This window comes from Tursiops truncatus, chromosome 12, assembly GCF_011762595.2.
Source record: "Tursiops truncatus isolate mTurTru1 chromosome 12, mTurTru1.mat.Y, whole genome shotgun sequence".
NCBI classification, from domain to species: Eukaryota; Metazoa; Chordata; class Mammalia; order Artiodactyla; family Delphinidae; genus Tursiops; species Tursiops truncatus.
The window spans coordinates 23,393,769-23,407,599 of NC_047045.1; the positions used below are offsets into that span (position 1 = coordinate 23,393,769).

General features: G+C 40.6%; 1 protein-coding gene across 1 annotated transcript in view; it reads right to left on the reverse strand.

The window, feature by feature from the left end:
• Window positions 1-13,831, reverse strand: part of BACH2 (BTB domain and CNC homolog 2) — a 361,717-nt gene that overhangs the window by 152,759 nt on the left and 195,127 nt on the right. The window contains exon 3 of the mRNA XM_019929440.3: window positions 5,888-6,036. The gene's annotated coding sequence lies outside the window, so the exon portion shown is untranslated. The remainder of the gene's footprint in view (window positions 1-5,887; window positions 6,037-13,831) is intronic.

Sequence of the window (13,831 nt, forward strand, 5' to 3'; positions counted from 1 at the left end):
CACAAAAGTAGGAGTTAACAGGTAGGTTGTATCTGGGTAGCTGGATGAAAGGTAACTTATTTTCTTTATCATCTTCTGTTATTTTATAAATTTTGTACAATAAACATGTATTACTTTTATAATCAGGAAAATAAAGCTACTTCTGTTTCGATAAAAGGAAACAATTCTCTGATTCTGATCGTTCTAGTCACCAAGGACACTTAATACATTGGATCTACTAGAGTAATCTGGGCTGGTGACAAAGCAGACATGAAATACAGGGAAAATCTGCTAGAAACAATAGATTATAGCTTCTAGTTAAGCATGACAAGGACGCTTAAGAATCCCGCTACACTACAGAGCTTTGCCAATACTTTTCTTCCTCACCATGACCATGGCCTGGGCACCCTCCAGCTGTACCAGAGCTTCACCCGCCAGGGCCCTCCAGTGATCAGTTTAATGGGGGTGTCCTTGGAAGAGGGTAGCTATCCCTTGGGCTAAATTACGGCTCAGAGAGAGAGTTGTCATTTCCTTAGTACAGGCACATCCAAAAAAGAGCACACAAATAATTTCGAAAAAGCAACAGATTGGAAATTAATTAGAATAAGGTGACAAACTATTCGTACTACAACTGACATCACTTGGTGACCAGCTCTGTCATGTGCATGGCTGAGTTTATTTGGAGATTCGCAGGGAATAATACCTTTTGAAATCTGGACCTGTCTATTACTATGCTGGTCACATCACCCCTCTCTGTACCATGAGTGTATATGCAGAGAATGAAAATTAATTTCGATGATGCCTTCAGCAGAACACAATTGTGAAACAATATGTTATAAATAATCACGTACATTCTTTAAAAAAAGAACCAGAATGGCTTCAAAAGTATGCCAATGGTTCCCCAACGACAATAAGAACTAAATACATATGTTCATGAAATTATTTTATTACCAATCTTATCGTTAACATCACAACTTTTAGAGCGCTTCCAAACATAATAAACAGAATAAATGTAAACAGAATATCTGAGATTTAAACTCTGGCACTGGAAAGGTGGTAAAAGCCAAAACTTGCATGGTTTCTCAAGAATAAAAATGAATTTTATATTTTTCTGTTCTAAGTCAACATTTTTAGATTATTATTAAGACACAAAAATAGGAAAAATAAAACCTCAGTTGATTAGACTATTTGAAGACAAGATGAGTTTTTGGTTTGTTTCAGTTTTTTGGTGAACTGACAGACAGAAAATGCTTTTTGTTGAAAACGTTTCGAAAGCAGTTTCTTTTCCTAATTATAAAGGATTTAACCATTCGCAGTGATTCAGCAGGTCAGTGTCACCAACTACAAATATCCTCCAGGGTATATTCTCTACCTTTACTAAACCAAAGCTACCTTGTTTTCTGAATCTTTATCACTGAAAAAGGGAAGTGGGATGTGAGCGGTAGGGTGGGGTATGGGAGGGGGTGGGTAGGAAGTATGAAGGCTAGTTAATTCAGGGTTCTGGTTACTCGGGTCCCAGGTAGCTGAGCTGACTTCGCTAAATACGAAGTCAGTGCCTGTAACCAGGCGCATCTGATTCTTGGGGCCATGAGATCTGACCAGGAGAGCCCCCGAGGGTCGGTCTTAGTTGGTTTTCTCCACCTCATGTCTTTTCCTCTGGGTGACTGTTGCGGGGAATCTGTGTCAGGGTGTCCATCCAAAAATCATGGTCTCCAAACTCCTGGGGCCGAATTTGTTTTGATCAGAGTCTACCTCCATGTCGTTTCAACTCACGCTCAGGGTGCCGGCAGCTACGTGTGATGTCAAAGATGAATAAGCACCTACTTCTCCTCTCTCTTAGACCTTGCTCACCTGGATTTTCTTTTCTATAAAAACCTTTAATTCCAGTTTTTTGATATTTTAGCAGCTCCCTATGGCAAGTGACTCCAAAACCTTTGCTGCTACGCCCTGTTGTCCATCACCTAAGTGAAAAGCATGGAGAGTTTATTTCTAAGCAGGTCTGGGAAGTCGGGGGTGGGAATGAGCGACTGATCTCTATGTATTGTACTTCAACTTTGATGACTTTATTTCACCGCTTTTTTGGTTATACCTTTTCCTCGAGCCAAGCGCATACACACGCATGTATGTACGTACATATATGTATACAATACGTATGTACGTATACGCACACACAAGCACGTGCACACATCTAAGTGATTCTGATGTCTTAAGGAGGAACTGGGATAATTTAGGACAGAGGTTTCTGAGCTCTTTGAAACTATGGATCCTTACGCACCGCTCTTCAGGAATTACAATCCCTGGTCAGACCTAAGGGCAAGGCCTGAAAGGAGTAAAGTAAAATAGTAAAGTAGTAAAGTAAAGGAAACCTGAGGGAAACATGGCTACTAGCCCCGTGAGAATTCACTGATCATTCTGCAAGGCCAGCTTTCTAGAAACCTAGAATAAGAAGCAAAATCCACCTCCCCGCCACCAAATAGGACCCAAGTGGACTTAGTGGGTTCAATCCTGCATGTTTCTCACAGGCCTGCAGGTCACTCATACAATTGTTTTGTGATTTATGGGTACCATAATGCCCAACATTACAGAGATTTGGTGATGGGGGATGAACTGTGCTTCATTGGGAGAATGTCAAACAGGCATTATAATTAGAAGCCCTGTTGCAGGAGAACTATTTGCTACTAATTTTCTTTCCAAGTTTCCATTTTCTACTAGGCTTCAGTCTGTGGCAAGTCTATATCCCCTGGTTCCTGCTTCCACATCCGCCTCCACTGCTAAGACCTGTCACCTGCCGCCACGAGGCACACATCCCGGGGCGCAGTACACGGACTCATTTATGATGACACAATTCACACGAACCGCAGCAGCCCCATGACAGGAGCACAGGAGGGTACACGTCCCCTCCATCACAGTGAAGCAGCTTTCCTGCGTGTGTAAATGGCATTTTGAAAGAGAGGATGGTCATTGATGGCAAATTTCCCTAGTGGTTTCTGACAAATATGTCCTTGTCCCGGTAGGAAACCTATTCCTAAGACTTAAGTCTAACATTCTGCAGGTCCCTTACATTTGCCCAAAGAGGGCCAGGGTAGTGTCAGGGCTGATGGAGGTGTGAGGGACACAGCCATCTGTGCTTCTTCCGTCCTCCCAAACTACAGCATCCCTGTCAAGCACTACTTAGTATTCTGCCCAGTATTCTTAGATGGAAAGTAAGCTCTGGTATTCAGGGGGGGTTTTGTGTGTGTGGTAAAATACGCATAACATAACATTTACCACGTAAATCATTTTTAAGAGTACAGGTCAGTTGCATTAAGTACATTCCCATTATTGTGTAACTATCATCACCATCCATCTCCAGAAATTTTCCATCTTCCCAAAGTGAAACTCTGTACCCATTAAATACTAACTTCCCTTTCCCCTTTATTCCCAGCGCCTGGCAACCACCCTTCTAAATACTTTCTGACTATGACTTTGACTAGTCTAGGGAGCTCATATAAGTGGGATCATATAATATTTGTCATTTTGTGTCTGGCTTATTTCACTTGGTATCTCCATGTTTCATCCATGTTGGAGCATGTGTCAGAATTTCATAGTTTTAAGACGGAATAATATTCCATTGTATGTATATACCACATTTTCTTTATTCATTCACTGCTGATAGAAACTTGAGTTGCTTCCACCTTTGGGCTATTGTGAATAATGCTGTATGAACATGAGTGTACAAACACCTGTTCAAGACCCTGCTTTCACTTCTTTTATACCCAGAAGTGGAACTGCTGGATCACATGGTCGTTCTGTGTTTAAATTTTTGAGGAATCATCATACCGTTTGGTATTCGGTTTTTTTAAATTAATAAACTTCATGTTTTAGTGCAGTTTCAGGTTGACTGCAAAACTGCAGGGAAAGCACCGTGGGGTCCCACACACCCCTCGCCTCCACATGCACGATGTTTTTATAGAGCTGCGCTAGGCACCTGGTGCCTTGAGTGTTTCACCCAAGGCTGCAGGGAGAGCTTCAGGCAGGTGGCGCCAGGGCCGGCAGGAGTCTGCAGCTCCAAGTTGCCTGAGGTGTCACAGCAGCCTTCTACCCGTACTGGCTCGTAGTTATTAAACTGACTGACATCAAAGGTCATCTATCAGGAGAACCTGCAGTGTAAACGTGGACACTCACAGACGCCAAAGCAGGAGAGCAGGGGGGAGATGAAGGAGCCTTCGATCCAACCCATTTCTTTTACTTCTTGGTGAAGATGCTTCATAAACTGAAACTTCCCAGAATGCTGTACGGAATAGCCAATTAGCGCTTGAAGGAGATGTTACAGTTGGTAAGGGTAGAGTGATAACAGGTAATTACATCGCTCACAACTCTGTCAGCCCTAATACCAACCCTGTTACCCGTCCTTTGGGCAGCTCTCAGAAGACAGCTCCGGATTAATTCCTTTTAGAACTCTTTCATCACCTCTTGCTTTTTGGGTCTTATTTGTCTGATGTTGTGATTTTTATTTTAAACACATGCACTTAAATCTATCTCCGGGATTTGGGGCTCTGTTAACGTTTAGGCACTAGATAATGCTCCTTCATTACATATCTGCTTGGGAGTTGTTTTATTAAAGGTGATTATTCTCAACTTCAGAGAGTTATAATAAAAGAACTGTAAGCCCTTAGTGCTACTTTGAATGATAACATTTACCACATTGAAATATAATGTTATAAATCACAATGCTTAACCACAGATTCAAAATGCCCAGAAATTTCTCAAACATTTCCTGGACAGCATCACTCAGACTATTTTTACACTCACATTGACTCAATGAAACAAAGGAAAACATGTTGTGTAAAACTCCTACATTGAAAGCTTAGAAATATACAAAATGCATATAGGTTCACAGGCACACCTGTACATTTGCATGTACACTCCCATATACCCTAGTGTGCATTTGTTGAGCCAAACTCTTCTACTTTATTCTATTAACATGGAATAAATTGTTCGTGTCCTCGGCAGAGAGGTGACCGGCTTGCTCCAAAGCTAACGCAGTAACATGCTGATCTTCCAAATATGTCAGTCCTAAGAACCTAAAACCCCACAAAACCCTGGACTTGCTGGCTTGGATTGTTTATTAGAGGTGCACCTTCCTTCCCATATGTGATTTGTAAAACAAGTCACATTTAAGTGTATGAGAGGAAGGATCACACTGGGATGATTCACTTTGAAAGGGAGCAATATATTTCCCAGTCTAGGGGGAAAAGGATTTTCTCTTTTGAGTGTATCTAAAAGCATGATGAGGACACCTGCAGAAGGACTGTAGTTGTCATTTTAGCCTGTTAACGGCACTGTTGGTCAACCCTGTTGAAAGCCAAGGGCAAAGAGTGGCTGGTACTCGCGCCTCTGGAGTCGAGCTGGCACAGAATAATGACATCTACTTGGCTGGACTTTCAAAGATGACAGTGCTGAGAAGACCTTAACATTCTCTCTTCTGAGAGATGAGTCCATGTATTAAGTAAAGCACAAGTATCTTAATTTAGTGAAGTTTCATACACTTTTCTACCTTTATCATTCCTCCTTTCAGTCACACTTGAGTTAAAGCAGTGATTCTCAAAGTGAGGTTCCTGGACCAACTGCATCAGCATTGCCTGGAAACTTGTTAGAAAAGCCAATTTCCAGATCTACGCCCCAACCCCACGTCTCCTGAATCCGGTAGTCTGGGCACGAGGCCCAGCACGCTGGACTTTAACAAGCCCTCCAGGTGACTCTGAAGCAAGCTTATGTGTAAGATCCACTGAGTTAGGGAACCACCAATATGCAGATTCTAACCCCGTTCCCTTCCTCAATTATAATTCTCAAGACACCTTGTTATTATCATCTCAGAAAATTCTTAGCCTTCTTTGGTTGGAGGAAAGAAACCTTAGTCAAAACTTACATGTAATTTTTCCAGGTCCCGTGCTGGCTTCAAGTCTTAGGATGCAGGGAACTGGGCGAAGGGAGAGAAGAGAAGGCTACGGCAATCCATTCAGACATGGACCCCAAAGCTCTGTGGGGCAACCTTGTGACAGGTCAGCGAGTGTCCACCTGATTGGGGAAGAAGACAGTCCATTAGCAGAGGAAACCCTGCATGTTAACGTTATCCCCTTTCCCCTGCTATCCCGCTATACCCCATCCCTTCCCCGGCTTCCATGACCTCTAACTTACTGTGCGCCTCTGGACCGGTCCACCTAAACAGAATACGATAAAATAATCCAGGTATCAATGCTGGGGCTCACGCCAGGGGGAAGCACATCCCTCACCGGGTGCTCTCCTGAACCCCAAGGCAGCTTGGACATAGGTCAATGTCCAATCAGTTATCTCTCTATTTCATCTCATGAACGTTTTCTTTCAACAAATCACAACACCTTGATTCAAAAGACACACGTGCGGGACTTCCCTGGTGGCGCAGTGGTTAAGAATCTGCCCGCCAATGCAGGAGACACGGGTCTGAGCCCTGGTCCGGGAAGATCCCACATGCCGTGGAGCAACTAAGCCCATGCACCACAACTACTGAGCCCGCGTGCCACAACTACTGAAGCCCACGTGCCCTAGAGCCTGAGTGCTAAAACTACCGAGCTCACGCACTGCAACTACTGAAGCCCGTGCACCTAGAGTCCGTGCTCCGCAACAATAGAAGCCACCACGATGAGAAGCCTGCGCACCACAACGAAGAGTAGCCCCTCTCACCACAACTAGAGAAAGCCCCCCGTGCATCAACGAAGACCCAACACTGCCAAAAATAAATAAATAAATTTATATATTAAAAAAAAACACATGGTTGTATTAACAAGAAGATACAGGAAGCAAATGATAAATTTGAGAATTCTGATTGAAATGAGATGATTCTCTGATGCCTTTAACATGTTTTTAAAGAAATTAATAGTACTTATTTTTTCCTGAGGATAAATTAATCCATGCTTATTATAGAACATCTGAAAAATTTACAGAAAAAAATAAAGAAAAAATAAACATCAACTGTAACCTTGACACTGATAAATCATTCATGATATTTTGTTGTATAGGTCCACGACCCCTTAAATGAAACTCCTGGGCCAGATACACTTCAGAGTTCAGAACTGCTTGGATATTAAAGAGTATTACAATGCTAAACTACCATTTATTACATGATGTCCCATCGGAATCTGGAGCAGCACCCCATAATCAAACCTATTAAAAATCTCTGCAGCAAAATAGATGCATATTCTTATTTAGTCAGATAAAATAGAGCCTCACATTGGTTCAGATCAGACTTTTCTACCAAAGAAGTCACCAAGAGACCTTCGTGATTTTGAACCAAAAGGATTCAGAATTGGGGATAAGGGGTTGTGGATCAGTATTCTTTTCAGATACACAAAAACAGTCAGAGTTTTGTTTCTACTTTTTAATTCAATATTTTATGAATGTGAGCATTTTCCCAAATTATTAAAAATTCTTCAGAAACATGCTTTTCAATGCCTATGTAATATTACACGCTGTAGAAAAGGGTTTTGTTTATTTCATTATTTCTCTCATTTTTGGAATTACGTATTGTTTCCTTTTTTTGTTGTTATTGCAAATAACACTTTGAAAGACATATCTGAATATCAGATTGTTTGAATTTCTGAGTATTTTCCTAGGTAGATTCCTAGAAAAGGAATTACGGGGTCAAATGAGCTTTAAGGGTCTTGATGACTTTTCAGAAAAGCTGTACCAATTTACACTCCTGCCACAGCATGAGTGTTTGGTTAATTTATTTAACTACCTACTTTATCGTAGACACAGAAAAAATACACTTGCCCATCACACATCTTAACAAAGTTCTAATCAGGGACAACCAAACATAGATTGTATTTTTGTTCTTCTTACGCAGAAGACAGTGAAGAGCTCACTGTTTTCACATAAAAGAGAAACGGGAATAAGGGAAGTGTACCATCAAGTTGCCCTCATTAGGCCAGACTGAGTCAGATCTGGGCAAGGGAGGAGTTGCCCCTTGTCCGTAGGGTCCTCACTTGGAAAAGGGTGAGGGAGAGTATGGAAGTAATCCGCACATCATCGTGAGAAGAGAAACAATCATTTTTATTTGTGCGCTGATAAATTCTGTTTCTGGAAGACTGAGGGCTTGTGTTTCCCTTCCATTTGGTGTTTTCCTGTTTTTTGGACATTAGGCTGCTCCTCAGCATGGCCATCAGAGAGCAGAAAGAGATGTGAAGACCAAATCAGACAAGCCCATAATAATGGCTAACCCTCCCGAGTGCTTATTACGATGTGTCAACTCTGGTGCCGGTGCCCTGCGTGCATTATCTCATGTAATGCTGAGTGCATGGGTACAGAAACTGGTGGCGCTGAAGTTCGAAAGTACGTGCTTGCTCATCAATCCTCTTTCTACCCTAGTAAGTCTGGAGGAATTAAAGGTTTGCAATCTCAAAGATCTCTTCAAGCCTAGTGTCTTGAACGACTCCAAGATAATCCTAAGATTCAGTGACTCTAAGTTTGGCTATAAATCACAAATGTTACCCTTACGCTTTTTTTTTTTTTTTTTTTTTTTGTCAGCGCCTCCAACAGTATCTTCATGAAGCAGGGAAAATGGCATAAATAAAATCCAAGAAAATTCTAGATAATCGTAAACACTTCGAAGGTCCTATATGGACAGGAGGGAGGTTGTATCTCAGAATACAATGGAGAGTTGAGAGTCTTATATCTAACACAAAACAGGGTATACACGGAGAAGAATGAGGACACATACATAATATATACTTTAAAAACAACCAAACGTACGAACACATTCTTCCCAAATGTGACTACAAATTAGTAATGCTAAATCAAGGTTTAACAAGCCCAAGTTCCTTTCCATTTATAGCTTTTTCTAATAAATTTTCTTTCTCTCTTCCCTTTACATATTTAACCTTACAGGATAGTTGATGTAGAGAAGGTCACAATTTTCATACACTAATAAAAGAAAATCGAAGAGAGATTTTTTTGTTATAGGGAATGAAATAACCCCACTCTTTCCCTTATCTAGATACTCAGTTTCTGCATAGTTTGGTATATACTATAAGATGGCAGCAGTTCACAGAGAGAAAAAGAGAGGGGGAAAATTATTTTTATTTGGGGAGTGAATTAAATTTATCTTCTCAACAATCTTCTCTAAAACTAAGGGGTGTTGCTATCAAATCTATCAAAAGACCAAGAAGTGGACCATTTCCTCCACTGTGGCTTCTCTTTATACTTAAAATAGCATTCTCCTGATAATTAGGTGTCAAGTGGGTGGAATGGCTTCTAAGTGATTTTTCTTTGCCACAATTGGATATATGGTTAATTTTTTCAGTACACCAGGCCTATAGGGTGTGAAAAATAAGGTGGTGATAGAGGAAATGACCACTCACCCTCAAAGAAAGAACTTACTCTGTATTTTCCAAAGGGCCTAATTACTTGGGGAGGGGGGGAATAAAAAAACAAAATAAACCACCCCTAATGACAGAAATGATTACCAGAAGCTCTTTAGCGACTCAAACTGCAAAACTCGCATTTTTAAAGCTAATTACAAATTTGGATTCTCTCATTTAAAAAATATACTTTAAAGCAGCCCACTTCTGTTTTAACGCTGAACCAAAGTCTGTGCAATTGGCACATTATCAAAGTAAAAAAAAAAAAAAAAAAAGCGTTGCTTGAACAAAATTACACTTTCAATGTCACTAAAACTTGAACTGCAAAATACCACAAGCTAAAAACTAGTAATGCCATGTGGTTATGTTATCTTACATTTACAAGAGAGTTTATAGTTTCCTAAGCCCTAAGAGACTCAGACCACGACCGCTCACAGGAGCTTTGCTATCAAGGTCAGGTCATTCACTGCCTCTGAGCTCGACACCTTTCACAGGTTCCTGTGAGGATCAAATGTGAATGCAATCAAGAGAGATTTTGCAAACTCTTAAGACATACATAACATGATGGGTATCATTATTCTTTTTACTAACAGCTTTGTGGGGCATAAAGATACAAATCCCCATTTCACAGTTAAGGAAACTGACAACAGGAAGACAGAGCAAAAAAAAAAATAAATACTGAGTTAGGAGAGTTTTATATCTGAAATGGCCACAAACTAGCTGAGTGACTCTCTGGACTTGATTTCTTAAGTAAAATGAGGGAATTGGGTGAGACGCTTTTAAAAGGCTTCTTGAGACTAACGGTTCTGTGATCTGCAACTTGGCCATGGTAGTGACGGGGCAGCTGTAACAACAACTCTTAGGAAGCAGTCTCTCCTGGAGGCCAAGGTCAGCGCTTAACCAATCTGCAGTGCTGGGGCAGGGTCCTTGAGCATCCTCCCATCCCTGTGAATGGGCCGTGCATTAACCAACTCATTTTGCTGGATTAAGGGCAGGTTGGGGGCATCCTAGGCCAATAGCCAGGGCCTCTGGGGCATAGGAAGGAGGTCCCGGAAGAGCTTGAAACAGCAGCTCTTTAGTAACTGGTACAAATATTTCACAATTCTAACAACTAGTGTAGCCAAATAAGTGTAGACCACTGGAATGTCAGTCTGGCTAACAGTCCCACTGTTGTCGGGCTACCAGTTCCAAAGAGATGGCCACCTCTGTGGGCCACCCACCTTTCCTGACTGAGTTCCTACAGTGTTGGAGGAGAGATCTAAAAGGGTTACTTTTGGTCGTATGAGTGCGCATCATGTCACGTGGGAATCTCACTTCAAAAGGACTGGGGCCACTAACTTCTGCTTCTACTAATGATACTCTACCAGGCTGTCTAATACAACTTCCTGTAATGCAGAAAACGTTCAATATTTGTGCTGTCCAAAATGGTAGCTATCAGCCACATGTGGCTATGGAGAACTTAAAATGTTCCTAGTGAGACTGAAGAACTGAATTTTTAATTTTAATCAATTTAAATTAATGTACATTTAAATAGGCACACGTGGTTAGTGGGTACCTTATTGAACGGTGCAGCTGTAGGCTGCTTCACATACTAGTTTTCTTGGCTGTATTTTGGACCCCAGAAGCTCAGAGGACAATACCTAATCATCCCTTCAACAAGCATTTACTGACCTCCTGGGTGCTGGGCACCATTCAGGTATCTCAAAACAATGGTGAATAAGACTGCCATGGACACTTCTGCTTTCATGTTGTTTCTCAGCTACACTGATTTCCGAAGACCTCACAAAATCTTGAAGTAGTTCACCAGACTGCGCTTAGGAAAAAGGTGGGTGAGGAGATATGGTAATGCTACACTAAGCATGAAAGCACTGCTTTTTCGTTTCTTCATATTTACTGTTAGGAAAACTGGGGGAAAGTTTAAAAAAGAGATATCTGAATGGTTACTATTCATTCACTTACAAGTAAAGTAACATATCCCAGATGAGGGAAATCATCTGTAAGTAATTCCCTCTTGCACAAACTTAAATTTACTTAAAAGAAAAAGTCAGTGGGGCCTGCATTCTTAAGCTAAGAAAAAGTAAATGGTATTTAATTACAGCAACAGTCATAAAAAATACAGGTGGGTCTCCATCTGCAAGCAGTGGGCAAGGGACGTTTAGACCAATTAGCTGTGAAATGATCAGGTTTTCCAGATCATCAGCCTTACTTATTCACTTCGTGTATAAGTAAGGCTGATTGCATTCTTTATCCCTACAACCCAACTCTTAGCTAAGATTTTCACAGTGGCTTGAATGGGATTTGATGAGCAAAGCCCCCTTTGCTTTTCCCCAGGAAACTACAGGTGGAGGTATTTTTATCTACGTCACAAATCGAATACCAGCAACATTATTTCTAAGGAACAGAAAAGTGGTTTGGTTTATTGGTTTTCCGATTTCCAGTATTGCTTCCTGTATCCTGTTGTCCATTCTCTCCTGTCCTGATCACCTTTTCCTACCTTACTTGGATTTGGACTGATAATAAGAAAAGACAGAATATTCAGAATTGTTTTATGCTTTTGTTTGAACCTGAATCCAGGTTTGCCAAAATTTAAGAGGACAGGAATATCACGAGCCGGGAAACAGTGTTTTTAAGCTAATTCGCTCCATTGTATTTATATTATTTCCCTTGAGGTGAAAGTATCACCAAGCAAAATAACCTGATTTTCTCAGCATCTCAACGGGGTTGTACTTGGATGACACCATTGGGCCAATCTGACTTTTGAGCTTTAAAATGCCACTCTGGTCTCTCTGTGCAAAGCCACACTACTGGTTTTTAGGGTTAACAAATAACTCTTGTACATATACACAGACATACACACATTCCATCAATTTTTCCCTCTGGATTGAGTAGAAAGAGAAATTACAGTGGTCAGAAAACAAGAGTTCAAAACTTAGTTCTAAACTTACAAATTGCATTTCGAGACTACCATCTGCTGGAAAAGGTCAAATCTCAAATGTTCTGCTGGTCTCACGCTGTATAAAAATATTACTAAAAACTTGGTGACAGCTTTAGCAATAAACATGCTAACTTGTAAGTGGCCTTGGAGTCCTTATTCATATTCAGAAGCACTAAATTGAGTAGTCACACACCATTTTATGACCAGAAGGGCTTTAAAAAGAAAAAGGTCCATTGACGTTAATTTTTTGGAAACTACAGAGATGAGGTTTTTTTTTTTTTAATCTACATTTCAAACAGAATTTCAACAGTCAGTTGTATGAGGCAGAAGACCTTTGAATCATAGATCTTGTGGCTTTTCTGTTTTGTTCTACTAGCATGGGAAGGTGATGTGAGGAAATGTGCTTTTCTTTTTGCTGCAACAGAGAAAGAACTGGGGAGCAGTCATTTCAGAAAGGATGGAGAAAATTAATTAAGATAAAACATTTCTGAAAGTTTCCACTTACACATTTCAGATGCTGGGACCAAGTTACTCTAGTTGGAGAACCCCAGCTAGAAAATTCACTTCTTTGATACTCAAGGTATTTACGTTCCCAAAATATAGTGGAGAGCTCGTTCAGATTCCTACCCCTCCCTAAGAGGATGATGCAATCAGAGCAACTTGCCATTGACAATTCTGAAAAGAAGCAAGAAAGAAACAAGTGTTGAAAACACACAACCTGCTACCAAAGGGGAAAGGGAGGGAGGGATAAATGAGGAGTTTGGGATTAACAGATACACACTACTATATATAAAATAGATAACCAACCAGGACCTACTATAGCACAGGGAACTATACTCCATATTCTGTAATAACCTATAAGGGAAAAGAATCTGAAAAGAATATCGCTGAATCACTTTGCTGTACACTTGAAACTAACACAACATTATAAATCGACTATACTTCAATAAAAAAGAAAATACACAACCTGAAATAATTTGGGGGTTTCTGTAGGTTTTATAAGGTAAAAAATGGAATACTGGCCTGTATTTATGCATAGTAATAATAATACTTTCCACTGACTCAAAACTTCCATGTGCCAGGAACTGTGCTAGGAAATTTTTGGGTATCATTAGCACACCTGGTGGATGAGAGAACCATGGCTCAGAGAGGCAACGTGCCTTGCCCAAGGTCACATTGGAGGAGATGAGAGGGGATGATATGTAATCTTTATCCACACCCATCTGACCCCAAAGGCCACCCCTATCCTATGCAACACTGCCATCCACTACACTTTGGGGAGACTACATCCCTCTCCCCAAAGGAAACATGATCGCTTTTCCATGTGCTACCAGTAAAATGTCAAAGTAAAGTGACAAAGCTGCAGGTCCTTTAGCAATTTAATCATTTGTGCATAAAGCTGACTAGCTTGTTAGCACTAAAATGGTTATATTTCATGAAGCATATTAGAATTAAAAATTTTTTTTCTATTGCAGTTTCTTAAAAATGCTATCAGGTATCTTATTTAAAAATGACCCAGATCATTCTCTCCAGGTGAATTATA